The 14341-nt window shown below is 41.4% G+C and overlaps 1 long non-coding RNA gene across 2 annotated transcripts in view; it reads right to left on the reverse strand.

Moving 5' to 3' along the window:
• LOC144683513 (uncharacterized) overlaps nucleotides 1–13924 on the reverse strand; it is a 90393-nt gene extending 76469 nt beyond the window's left edge. For both annotated transcript variants that reach the window (XR_013577282.1, XR_013577283.1), the window contains exons 1-3: nucleotides 13872–13924; nucleotides 13675–13749; nucleotides 7742–7819 (exon numbers count right to left, since the gene is read on the reverse strand). This is a non-coding gene — a long non-coding RNA (uncharacterized LOC144683513). The remainder of the gene's footprint in view (nucleotides 1–7741; nucleotides 7820–13674; nucleotides 13750–13871) is intronic.
• Nucleotides 13925–14341: the final 417 nt, after the last annotated feature.

A 14341-nucleotide genomic window follows, 5' to 3' on the forward strand; every position in this document is an offset into this window, starting at 1 on the left:
ACCATCCAGAGACACTCATGCCTCAGACAGAGACTTAAAAGAATTCAACCCAGCACTACCATCTCCTGAAGAACAGCCAAATCCACCGTTTACACCTTTAAATCAGAAGCATTGAGATTAGCGAAAGAAATTGCAAGACCACTGAATTTTGGCTGAAGCCAGCCAGCCGAGCCACCAAACTACAGACTGCTTAACCCTTTTATTTCATTTCTCTGGACTCTTAGATCAAAGAGTAATGACATGAACCTTTTTTTTTGTTAAATTCAAAAAAACCTGTCTGATTCCTTCTTTTATGATCACAGCACGTGAACAGTTAAACGCTCATCGAATTGGCAATTCTTCTCAAAACAAACAAAGAAATAAACATCTGTTGTGCCAAAACGAGGAGAGGGAAAAGGGAGCCATTCAACCCCTCCTCACCTGGTCATGACACTCCTGTTATTCACAATAAGCTTTGCTGATGAACTTATTTAATAGTTCTGATGAGCCTGCTTTCAGGTTACCATTTACAGTTTTTACTCATTTCTAGATAAAAAGGAACAGACTAACTGCCATTCAAAAGGAAGTCTATGGCTCTCAAGCTCTCACTAATGAACATACCTCTCAATATGGGCCTGGACCAGGAATATTTAAGCACTATTTGTAGACGTGGACAGGCGTTGACTTCTTAGTCAAAGCTCAAGAAAGCTGAACAAGCACTTCCTACAACAATACACAGAACCAATTCAAAGCCTTAAAAAGTAAATATCCAGATTGTCACAATATATACATTGGCCCTTCATCTGAACTATATGAAATATATCAGATTCCTTATCTGTTCACAGTCTACATTCTAGCCTGATAGGGCAGACAGGAGGAGAACCTTTAAATAAACTATTCCTGGATGAAGATGACTACCACCAATGATATTTAGTTACTTCCCACTCCCACACTCCAAAGTTAACACAAAAAAAATCATCTATTCAGCGAATGCTACTAAAGAGTTAAGTTTTGCTGACGGGCATCCCCAATGCCGAATCCCAGCTTGCCTTCTGTAAATGCTGTGGTAAAAATATATTCAAAACATTTAATACAGGGGATCAAATCCTCACATTTTTGATCATTTCAATGTACACATTTCAAGAAAGGAAAACATGTTTTTTTTAAAAATCCCATTAATAAGGCTCTGAAATCAATTTTAAAAATCAGCTTAAAAGAACAGCAGACGTCTTCCATTTAATATTGCTTCCGAAGCAATTTAATGATCCTACTATTTTAGATGCTTGGATCTGCAGTGCGTTTTCAGGCATCTAGTTTAAGTCTGTAATCTGAGAGCAAATTCCCAGCGTGCTTAGCAGACTTCCCTATCGTGTAAAATATTGTCATTGACATTAAGGTTCCCCAAGAACATTTGTTTTAAATTTAAACAAAAGTGCTGTACCAGAATAATTTTAAATCATCCCCCCTCCGAATATTTTACACAGTTTTAATGATGAACCGTTGCCACAGCAACCCAACCTCAGGCAACCTTTGATCATATGATTGTTGTGGGCCCCAATATTGCACACTGGGAATTGTAGTCTTACTTACATAGAGAATCAAGTTTTCAATTAGACCCAAAACTTCTAATGCAGGGGACATTGTAGCATAAAGATTTGGACAGGCCACCATCCGACAACTTCCAAAGATCATCTTAAGCGTAAATATAAGTGAATTGGTTTGCATGGGCGTTAATAACAACCAGAGGAGTATTTGGAACCCCAAAGTAATTTGCAAAAATCACATTTATAACACAAAGTGCTTTTCTGCCAGTAACAGCATAGTAGCGTGTCGGTTTTGTGTAGAAAAGCTCCTATGCTCCACCCAACTCTGCTTCTCCATCAACCAACTACTGCTTTGCTATTTAACTACAATTAATCTAAAACTCTGGTATCATAATATGGACAAAATGCATGACTTTAAAATCACAACCTTACGATATTCCTGCAACCTAATTCCATTAATCCCATTTCACCTGAAGGCTGCACATCTGGCCTTCAATTCCTGCATGCAACACCACAGGAAATCGAGCGATTTTTGAGATAGTCCATGCCTTGAGCACCAAAGTCAAGGCTGACACTCCAGTGCAGAATAGAGGAAGTGCTGCACTGTCAGAGGTGCTGTATTTCGAATGAGTTAAACTGCCTGCTTTGGATGTAGAAGATCCCATGGCAGTATTTCAAAAGAAGAGCAGGGGAATTAATCCTGGTGTTCTGGACAATATATACCCCTCAATGAACCTCACAAAAACAGATTACCTGGGCCATTATCACATTGCTCTTTGTGGGGAACTTGCTTTGTGCAAATTGGCTGCTGCGTTTCCTAATATTACAAAAGTGACTCCGCTGTAAAGCACTTTGAAATGTTCAGTGGTTGTGAAAAGCGCTATATAAATGCAAATCTTTCTTTCTTTCCTAAATCCAAAATGGTCACACAGACTACTGGCTGAAAGCACAATGCCATTATTTTCAGACGTCACAAAATGGCGACTTCTGTAGTAGTCTGGCAACAAGACAAGAAAAGTTGCCAATCCTGGGATCATGATTGGCAGGCAACATGCATAATACAAAATTCCCACTATAATTCGTAAAATAGCAAATTATACATATGGGTTAATGAATCATTGCAACAGAGGTTTACCTTATGAGTGTGCAACAGGAGGAATAAAAGGTCTCACTGTAAACAAAATTGGTCTTTTAACTGCAGATGTATTATTTCATGCCGCTAAAATGCGGCTTCATTTCCCTGCATAATTACTTCCACTGCAAAAGCGTCCAAGAAATGTTGAGCACATAAAACAATTGACATGGTGAATAAAAAACAAATAGACAAGTCTCTGTGGGAAACTTTCCAGTAATTCTGAATAGCTGATAAAAATGGCATCAGTGCAACGATGCTCTAGAGGAAATGCCCTAACAGCACAACATAGTGCTACATAGGCTCTTGTCCATCCCCGCCCCCAATCCCAATGTTATGCGCTAATTCCAAACTGGAGACAAAAAACAAACAACCCACTGCCAAGGTTCAGACAATGCCATTTCTAAGCCAGCTTTGGGTTGACATGCTATCATAGTTCCTTCCTAGGAGGGTTTTAAAAAAAAAAATCCCCAAACTGCACAGGCCATTAAAAGGGCAGCATACAGAGAGTGACACTACTAATTCCTGTCAATAACTGGGTTGATTTTGTGCACATAATTTGTATGTAACTATCCTCCACTTGCTGCATTTTGGTAGAGAGGGAATGGTGTATTAATGCAATACATATCATGCATTATGGACATCATGCTGAGTAAACAGACTTTTGTTTGCTGAGAATCCTACAAGACCCACCCCACCTCCCACTCACTAGCTGACAACAGTGGTGTCAATTGACACTTTGGACAGGATTTTACCTGCAGGCTTCTGAACTTCATTGGCAGGCTCAAACGCGAGTCAATACTGCGTACGAAACATTCATTCAATGTGATTTTCCCAAGGGCCAACTAAGGGTGGCAGAAACGCTCTTAAAGTTGGAGAGCCAGAGGACTTGCAGCTTGAAAGCAGCAGCAGGAAACCGTGGCAGGTAAGTGAGAGATAGGGTGCTTCAAAACAGAGGCAACCTCTCTCCAACCTTTTCAAACTTTTAACTTTAAATTAAAAATAGTTATTCAGAGCGCCGAAGGCAGGAAATGGTGTTCCACAGGGTTCAGTGCTGGGACTTGCTAATGTCCACAATTTACATTAACAATTTGGACTCTAATCAAAAACACAATTTTCTAAATTTGTGGATTGCACCAAATGGGGGGGGGGGTGGATAGTCAACACTGAAGAGGACCAAATTACAAAGGACATAACAGGCTTGTAGGCTAGGTGAATAAAGGTTACAAATAAATGAGGTGGTACATTTTGGTAGGAAGAATAGGAATGTCACATTACTTGGAAGGTGCAAGTCTAGGTAGGGTGGAGGAACAAAGGAACCTCAAGGAGTACAAATGCATCAAATCACTACAAGTTGCACCACAGTTTAACAAGGGGATAAAAAAGCAAACCAAGCACTAGGCTGTTTTGCCCTCTAGGGGCAGGATTGAAAATTAAGCTGTTATACTAAACCTGTATTGTACTTAGGGGAAGCAGTGGGGTAGTAGTATTGTCACTAGATTGGTAATCCAGAGACCCTGGGAAATGTTCTGGGGTCCCAGGTTCAAACGGCAGGTGATAGAATTTGAATTCAATAAAAATCTGGAATTAAAAGTTTAGTGGTGACCATGAAATCATTGTTGATTGTTGTAAAAACCCATCTGGTTCACTAACGCCACTTAAGGAAGGAAATCTGCTGTCCTTACCTGCTCTGGCCTACATGTGACTCCAGACCTACGCCAATGTGGTTGATTTAAAAATCCTCAAGGGCAATGGGATGGGCAAAAAATGCCAGTGACGCCCACATCCCAAGAACGGCAGACGTTTTACTATATTTTTCCTATATACCAGAAATGTGTGGGCATACATATCAGGAAAGGATGAACAGGGTGGGTCTTTTCTCTCTTGAAAAAAGGTTGAGGGGTCTTTGTTAGAGGTCTTTAAAATTATGTAAGATTTTGATAGAGCGGATATAGAAATAATGCTTCCTCTTGTGAGGAAGAGCATAACTAGAGGCCATCGATATAAGATAGTCAATAAGAAATCCAAAGGGGAATTCAGTGTTATGATATGGCAGGTGGTATTTACCAGGCTGACCAAATCCCAAAGGGAAACTTGGCCATGCTGTCACAACGATTTTGCAATTTGTATTTATTACGCAAAAGTTTGTGCACTGAAGTTTGAAGTAATAAGCGCACTACTACCTTTGGAGATTTTAAAGATTAAATTAAAACATTTATTAATAAAAGAAAAGAAAACTTAAACACACAAGACTACTGTTACAGTTACATTTAGTTTCATAATAGTTCAAGATTTCTACTTAACTAGACTCCCAACTTCACACCACTTTCAGGCAACAGTCCAGATAGATTCTAAATCTATAAAAAATCCAGTAATATTACTAGAAGCACCCACTGTTACTATAAGGGAGGTATTTCACAGCTTCTTGTTCCTTCTCACTCAACAATGGAACTCCAAAGGCTTTTAACACAACCTTGGTTACTGGACCAGCAAACTTCTCCAGGGTGGAGAGAGGCTTTTTCTACAAGTCTGTTTCACACAGGGAACCTTCCAAGGTCTCAGACGGCCACACCACACACAGCTTTCCACCTTTCTTTAAATGTATTTTCTCCATTTTGATCTTGAAGTCCTATTGCTCCAACCTTTCTTTGGAAGTTACTTTTCCCAGAACACTAAAATCTTTCATGTTGTCATTATAGCCAGCACTTCGAGAAAAAATAAACTTAATAACTCTGCCTTATTTATCTTGCGAGTTGTAAACACCTTGTCATGTCCCTTTGAAAATCAAACCACCTCTCAACTTATCTAAAAATGCAAATCCCTTTCACACTATCTGCTGAAACTTCACCCTAGCTTACCCATCTCCATTTCAAATGCCTAATTTACACCTAAACCCTTTTGATGATTGAAACCTTGCAGTCTGACTGCCTTCAGTTTAATTAAACCGCACGCAAGCACCCACCCCATAAGCCTGCTGCAGTATCCCACAGTAATACCTTACCTAAACAGTGGTGCGAAGGTGGGACTTGCCACCACAGAGTGGCGGAAATAGTATAGGTGCAATTAAGGGAATGCTCGACAAGCATTTGAAGGAGCAGAGAATAGATTTTTAATATATTTTTTCCATGAGATGTGAATATCTCTGGCAAAACATTTGTTGCCCATCCCTAACTGCCCTCGCGAGGATGGTAGTGAACCACTTCTTGACCACTGCAGTCCATCTGGCGTAGGTACTCCCATAGTGCTGCTGGGAAGGGAGTTCCAAGATTTTGACAGTGACAGTGAAGGAACAGCAATGCCAGGATGATGGTGTGTGGCTTGGAGGGGAACTTGCAGGTGGTGGTGTTCCCATGCATCTGCTGCCCTCGTCCTTCTAGGTGGTAGAGGTTGCAGGTTTGGAAGAGCTGTTGAAGGAGCTTTAGCGAGTTGCTGCAGTGCATCTTGCATATAGTACACACTGCTGCTACCGTGATGGTGTTAGAATGAGTGCATGTTTAAGTTGGGGGGTGGTCTGCTTTTTCCTGCATGGTGTCGAGCTTCTCAAGTGTTGTTGGAGCTACACTCATCCAGGCAAGTGGGGAGTATTCATCACACTCCTGACTTATGCCATGTAGATGGTGGACAGGCTTTGGCAAGTCAGGAGGTGAGTTACTCACCACAGAACTCCCAGCCTCTGGCCTGCTCTTGTAGCCATAGTATTTATATGACTGGTCCAGTTCAGCTTCTGGTCAATGGCAACTCCCAGCATATTGATAGTGGGCAATCAGCAATGATAATGCCATTGAATGACAAAGGAAGTTAGTTAGATTCTCTTGTTGGAGATGGTCATTCTCTGGCATTTGTATGGCACAAACATTAGATGGTAGATTTAGATAAGGAAATATGGAAATAGGCCATAAGTACTGGCATGGACTAGTTGGGCCAAATGGCCTATTTAATTGCCATGTATTCTTTTAAATCTTGTGTAAATTAGTTGCTGTGTTTCCTACATTACAACAGTGACTACATTTCAAAGCACTTCATTGGCTGTAAAGTGCTTTGTAACATCCTGAAAAGCGCTATAAAAATGCAAGTATTTCTTTTCAGCTAGTCCCTCGTTTATCTGCCCACTGCTAAAGATTTAACAAAGATTTTCAGGTTTATGATACTGATATAAATATAAGCTATATCTTTATATTGTATTGTTGGATGGTGCTAGAACACTGTCACACCAATGTCAAAATCTAGATATTGAGATACACTGTGATATTTGCAAATTTCGTGCAACAGCATCCCAAATACCTTGGAATCTAACAACCCAGCAAGTTGGATTCAATGTTAGGTTGCTGTTCAAATTAATTAGGTATAATCTCACCCTAATTATTTTCAATTTGATTTTATTCCACGAAAGCGCACATCTTCCACTCACCAATTCAAGATATAGCCTCTTAACTTTAGAAGATAAAATACAGCTAAACATTTGGAAGATATAAACACAGTAGAAAATGCCTTAACCACACTGGGGAAGAAACTTTGCAGCAACAATTTGATGATTTTATGCTAAATGGAAAATCCTGTCATACTGACTAAATCTATCCAGACGCCCAGAATAACTTGTTCTTGGTTAAAAGCCATTTTATTATTTCCTGGCCGTCACCTTCAGGGCTAAATGACTTCGCTGCCTACAAGGGTGGTCGAAGGGGAGACGGTGATTTCAAAAGGAAATTGAAATAGGCACTGTAGGGAAACAAACTTGAAGGGCTACAGGATGCAGCAGAGGGGATGGGGCTGACTGGATTCCCTTACAGAGAGCTGGCATGGACTCAATGGGCTGAATGGCTTTCTTCTGTGTTGTAATAACTATGAATCAGTTCTAAGTGAAGTATAGCCTTGTTAAAGCTTTAATGCAGAACAGTGGGTTTTTAAAAAAAAAGTTTTGATCACAATTGTATACTTCTCAAATGGTGGCTTTTATTAATGAATTATTGAACAGATATTAAGTATGGTACACTTCTGCTTATTTTGTATTCAGACCTTGTTTGAATCTCCCTCATGTTGCCAGGAATTGATTTTGGAATTCAAACTAGAATTCAGAACCACTACCTACCCTGCATTTAGCCCGGCACCACAGCAAACTATCTGCAGTTTTCTCATTCCAAATTTGCTGAGGAAGCAGGTCCTGCTGCTGCAAAACACAAGAATAAATATTTCAGCAATCCCTGTAGCTTATAAATAACTTTGTATAGCACTGAGCCACGAAGATGAGAGATTCCACAATCCACTTCCAATCTGTCAAGAAAGCTGATCCCAAACAAGGTAGCAACACAAGATTAGGATTAGTGCTTCTGGTCTAGATGTTGGCGAGAAAACTTCAACCAGGGCTCGTGCTCTCGATTGCTGTTCAGTGACTTCTGGAAAAAATGCCTGATCATCAGAACAGGATTGAGCTTGGCTGATTAGTTTAATTGATAATAACATTCGACTTAAACATGAAAAAAAAAAATTTGCAATCATATTGCTCTTTTAACATAGTAAAACATCCCAAGGAGCATCAAACAAAAATTAGATGTTAAGCCAAATTAGGAGTTATTAGAGCAAATGACCAAATGCTTGGTCAAAGAGGGTAGTTTTTGAGCAGTGTCTTAAAAAGGAGGGCAGAGGGGAAAAGGAGAGAGGAATTGAGAGGGAAATCCAGGGCTCAGGGCCCCGGTAGCTGAAGGCACAACCACCAGAGAATCTTTACAGTGCAGAAGGAGGCCATTCAACCTATTGAGTCTGCACTGGCTCTCTGAAAGAGCATTCTACCTAGTCCCACTCCCCTGCCTATCCCCACAAACCTTTCACATTCTCTCTTTTCAGATAGCAAGCTATCCAATTCCCTTTTGAATACCTTAATTGAACCTGCCTCCACCACCCTCTCAGGAAGATCGTTCCAAACTCCAACCACCTTCTGGGTGAAAAAAAATTCCTCATCACTATTACTCCTTTTGCCAATTATTTTGAATCTGTGCCCTCTAGATCTTGATGCTCCGAGTAGGAACAGTTTCTCACTATTTACCTTGTCCATACTCCTCAGGATCTTGAATACCTCTATTAAGTCTCCTCTCAGCCTTCTTTTCTCCAAGGAAAACAGTCCCAACTTCTCAAATTTATCCTCATAGCTACAGTTCTTTATCCCTGGAATCATTCTTGTGAATCTCTATTCTCTCTAATGGCTTCACATATCCTTCAAATCTGGCACCCAAAACTGGATGCAGTACTTCAGATGCAGCTTAACTAGTGTTCAACGCTAGCACCTTACTCTAGTACTCAATACTCCTATTAATAAAGCCTAAGATACTCAGGATCACAGAATTTTAACAGCACAGGAGGCAGCCATTCGGCCCATCGTGTCTGCACCGGCTCTCCAAATGAGCATTGTGACCGAGTGCCATTGCCCTGCCTTTTCCCCATACCCCTGCACATTATTTGAATAGAAACAATCATCTAATGCCCTCTTGAGCGCCTCGATTGAACCTGCCTCCACCACACTTCCAAGCAGTGCATCCCAGACCCGAACCACTCATTGTGTGAGAAAGTTCTCTCACGTCACATTTGCTTCTTTTGCAAATCACTTTAAACCTGTGCCCTCTCGTTCTTGAGCCTTTATGAGTGAGAACAGCTTCTCCCTATCTATTCTGCCCAGCCCCCTTCATGATTTTGAACATCTCTATCAAATCTCCTCTTAACCTTCTTCTCACCAAGGAGAACAGTCCTAACCTCTCCAATCTATCTTTTGACTTTATTAACTGCTCTCTTAACATGCCCTGCCATCTTCAATGACTTATGTACATATGCATCGAGGTTCCGCTGTTCCTGCATCTCCTTTAGTTTATCCCTTTATTTTATCTTGTCTTGTCATATTCTTCCTGCCAAAATGAATCACCTCACTTCTCTGCATTGAAATTCATCTGCCACTTGTCTGCCCAATCCACCAACATGTCTGTCTTTTCGAAGTTCAAGACTATCCTCAACACAGTTGACAGCATTTCCAATCTTCGTATCATCTGCAAACTTTGAAACCATGCCCTGAACACCAGAGTCTAGGTCATTGAAGACTACCAAGGGTCCCAATACTGACCCCTGGGAATTTCCACTACAAACCTTCCTCCAATCTGAAAAACAATCATTTATCACTACTGTTTCCTGTCACCCAGCCAATTTCTTATCCAAGTGCTGACTTTCCCTTTTCTTCCATGACCTAGAATTTTGCTCAAGTCTGTTGTGGCACCGTACCAAATGCCTTTTGAAAATCTATATTCACCACAGAGCAGCATTGCTATCAACCTTCTCTTTTAACCCCACAAAGTCCAGCAAGTTAGTTAAACATGATTTTCCCTTAATGAATCCATGCTGGCTTACCTTATCTAAGTGACTACTGGTTTGTCCCGAGCTACATTTTCCAGAAGTTTCCCTACCATTTAAAATCAAACTGACTGGTCTGTAGATGCCAGCTTTATCCCTGCACCCCTTTTTAAGCAAGGGTGTAACATTCACAATTCCCCAGTCCTCTGGCACCACCCCGGTGTCTAAGGAATGCTGGAAAATTATCACTAGCGCCTCTGCAATTTCCCCCCTCACTTCATTTGGATGCAGCTCATCCAGTCCAGGTACCTTATCTATTTTAAGCAAAGATAGCCTTTCTAACACCTTCTCCTTCTCAACTGTAAATTCTTCTTGTGTACCAGTTACCTCCTCTCTCACCTGAGCCTGGGTAGCATCTTATTCTTTTGTATAGACAGGTGCGAAGTACTCATTTAATACCTCTGCTATTTCTCCTGCCTCCATGTGCAAGTCCCCTTTTTTAATCCCTAATTGGCCCTACTCTTTCTTTTACCACCCTTTTATTATTTATATGCTTATAGAAGACCTTGGGATTCCTTTATGTTAGCTGCCAGTCTCTTTTCATGCTCTCTCCTTGCTTTTATTAGTTTTTCACTTCCTCCCTGGTCTTTCTGTATTCAGCCCGATTTTCCATTGTATTTTCTACATGACACCTGCTGTCCGCACACTTCTACCTTTTCATCTTCACCTTTATCTCTCGTCATCCAGGGCATTCTGAATTTATTTGTCCTACTTTTCCCCTTCAAGGGAATATACTTTGACATTGCCTGCAATACTGTTTCTTTGAAGGTGGCCCATTGTTCAGCCACCATCTTTTCTACCAACATTTGATACCAACTCATTCGACTGAGATGCATTCTCATCCCATTGAAGTTGGCTTTCTCCTAATTAATTATCCCTGCTCTGGACTGTTCCTTGTCCTTTTCCATTTCCAACCTAAACCTTACAATAGTCGCTGCCCCTCAAATATTCTCCCACTGATATCTGATCCACTTGGGACAACTCATTCCCCAGAACCAGGTCCAGTGCCTGCCTCATATTGCTGCAGAAAATTATCTTGAACACATTCCAGGAACTCTCGTCCCTCAGGAACTCTCGTCCCTCTGCACTATTCCCATCCCAGTTTATATTTGGATAATTGAAGTCCCCCATTAAAATTACTCCCAATTCTTGCATCTGTGTAGTTTCTTTGCCAATTTGTTTCTCTGATGATAGCACTGGCAGTTAACTGCCAGTCACCAGTGATGCATTCTCCACGACTTGCCAGCCAATCAGCAGACTCTTCACATAGAGTATAAACTGTTGTTTTCCCCTTACATAGGTATTCTTGTGGGCATCCTGAAGAGTGCAAGATGAAAAGCTCAGACATGGCTCTTTTTTCACCAATCCTTCTCTACTTTCTACAGCCAGTTTTTCTCCTCCGGTTCCCATCCCCCGCCAATCTAGTTTGATCTCTCCCCAAGAGCACTAGCAAACCTCCCCACAAGGACATTAGTCCCAGTTCTGTTAAGGTGCAACACATCATTCTCATACAGATCCCACCTGCCCCAGAACCGATCCCAATGCCTCAGAAATCTAAAGCCCTCCCTCCTACTCCATTTCTCCAGCCATGTGTTGAACTGCTCAATCTTCATATTCTTATGCGCACCAGCACATGGCACTGGGAGTAATCCTCAGATTACTGCTCGAGGTCCTGCTTTTTAATTCCCTTCCAAACTCCCTAAAATCTGCTTTCAGGACCTCATCCCTTTTCCTACCAATGTCATTGGCCTCTGGCTGTTCACCCTCCCCCAAAAGAATGTCCTGCAGCCGATCTGTGAAATCCTTGATCCTAGCAGCAGGGAGGCAAAATACCATCCATGGAGCAGAAACGCCTGTCTGCTCCCCTATGGAATCCCCTACCACGAGAGCACTTCCACTCTTCCTCCTCCCCTCGTGTTGCTGATCCACCCATGGTGCCAAAAACTTGACTCATGCTACAGTCCTCTGAGAAATCATCTTGATCTCCAGTACCCAAAATGGAAAAGCAGTTAGAGAGCAAGATAGCCTCAGAAGATTCCTGCACTACTTGTTTCTCTTAGATACTCTGGCAGCCACCCATTCCCTCTCTGCCTGTGTACTTCTTAGCTGCAGCGTGACCACCTTTCTAAACATACTATCCACATAATCCTCAATCTTGTGGATGCACCACAGTGACTACAGCTGCCCTTCGAGTTGCGCAACCCAGAGCTCATGTTTCTGCAGCTGGTGACACTTCCTGCAGGTGTAGTCATCAAGGGCATTTTGTGCCTGCATGACTTCCCACATCCCGCAGGATGTGCATTCCAAATGGCTGAGCTGCACTGACATACCTTATACTTTGTTTACTACACTATGGCATATAATAACTCACCTGTCACTCACTAATCGTCGTCTCTGTGCCGAGTCCAGAAAGGCCTATACTTACCAACCAATCAACTTATGGGACTCCTATGACGTCACTTTTAGATTTTATCCGTAAACTCCTTTCAATCTGCTGCTTTATGAGCTCCTATGACATTCAATCAGCTTCTTCCCCTATAGCAAAGTAAGAGCCAACTACTAGATGTTGAGGAAAGGCAAAAAAAAAGCACTTCCTTTCCTCTTCATCGAACTTCCTCAAACTCCAGCTTAATGCACCCAAAGCAGCACTCCAGTGCAGACAAGGCAGTCAGAAGACCACAGAATGATATCATGAATTAGAAGCTGGCAAATGGGAAAGTCCAGAAACCTGCAGCACATCTGCACTTTGTAGTTGAATCCTGTACAATTAAAAATAGCAAGCAAAGCTGCACATTGTTAATCCAACATCTTCAGGTCTTTCAACAAAAACACTTTCTGAACTGCATAACATTGCAACCCTGCCAAATACAAACAACCATAAGTCTAAGAAACAGAACATCGGGATAATAAGGTGTTTATAAAGTACGAGTTTATCATCCTTAACACATTTCACATTGTAACAGATAGAATGTGATCATTTAAAGCAATAATACATCTAAGCATATAAGATCATTTGGGGATGGACTGCACATGATCTTGTGATTTTTACAGGTGAGTTATATTCACTGCCCTGACCATATTATTCTTGAAAATAAAAAAGTTCAGCAACGAAAGGTCTGTGAATGCTGCATTTCCATAATTGCATAATTTAAAAAAATACCAGATGAGTTACCAGTGAAATTCAGTTAAGCGAAGTGAAATACCTCACACCAGATTTCTTCATGCTCACTGAGCTGCCATCATGAATGCTGTCACTAGTGCTGATTTCATAAATGTGCTCAAATGTACATTATTTTCAATGCAGACTAAAAATGGACTACTGGACAACATGAACAACACTTGTTTACCATCAGCATGATATAAAATGAACAAATCCCCAAACACAGGTAGCCAACATCACTGATACACAAACCTTCAGAAATATACCTGAAACAGCCCTTCCCATGGACAATGTGCCTTTAAATTTAAAGAAAAACAACTTAAAAATCATACTCATGCTGCATCAAACTGGGGGAGGGCGATAGAAAACATTACGGCGCCATACAGGAATAGAAAGAAACCCAAATGGGCTGAGACTTGTCCTTCCCTGGGTATTAAGGACAGAAGAGGGGGGTTTGGATGTAAACACTGACTCACGTTGTTGGAACATTAGTTACTGCGCTGCCACTTATTCCCCTCGTTCTCTTTCTGCCTCTGCATCATTTCTTCTCCCTAAAAAAATACAGAACATAAAACAGTGTTAAGAGAGACTGAAGGATTAAAAACGCACCTGAGCAACTGCTATATTGACAAATAAATACCCCCACCCCTTCCCGCCGCGCCTCTTTATTTACATTCTTAAATTTGTTACAAGCGCATCGGCACCGCCCCCGCCCTTGTGACGTCGATGCGAAGGGTAAGGAGAGCTCCCATTGGTCCATGCCAGCTGTCCATCACATTCGTCTCGTGGCTGTGACGCACTTTAAAAACAAAAACACGGGGGGCATGTGACAACCTCAGCTGCCATGGAAACTTCTAGGGTTCGGAATCCAAATTACCGTAATATATCTTGTAATCGCGCCACCTGCCATTTGCAATGAATAATAAAGCCTGTCTCAGCCTGGTGGCAATTGAAAACTAATTGCGGCATGTTGTTGCGATTGCCGGAATTCACTTTATTTTTCTGCATTGATCTGTCCTTGCATTTAACAAGGACATCCAAGCACTGCAGAAGACGCAAATAACATTACATTGACAAGCATGGTACCAGAACTGAGAGGCTAGAACCATCAGGAAAGACTGAACAAGCTGGGCTAAGGTTTCA

This window comes from Cetorhinus maximus, chromosome 8 (assembly GCF_964194155.1).
Source record: "Cetorhinus maximus chromosome 8, sCetMax3.hap1.1, whole genome shotgun sequence".
In the NCBI taxonomy this organism is placed as follows: Eukaryota; Metazoa; Chordata; class Chondrichthyes; order Lamniformes; family Cetorhinidae; genus Cetorhinus; species Cetorhinus maximus.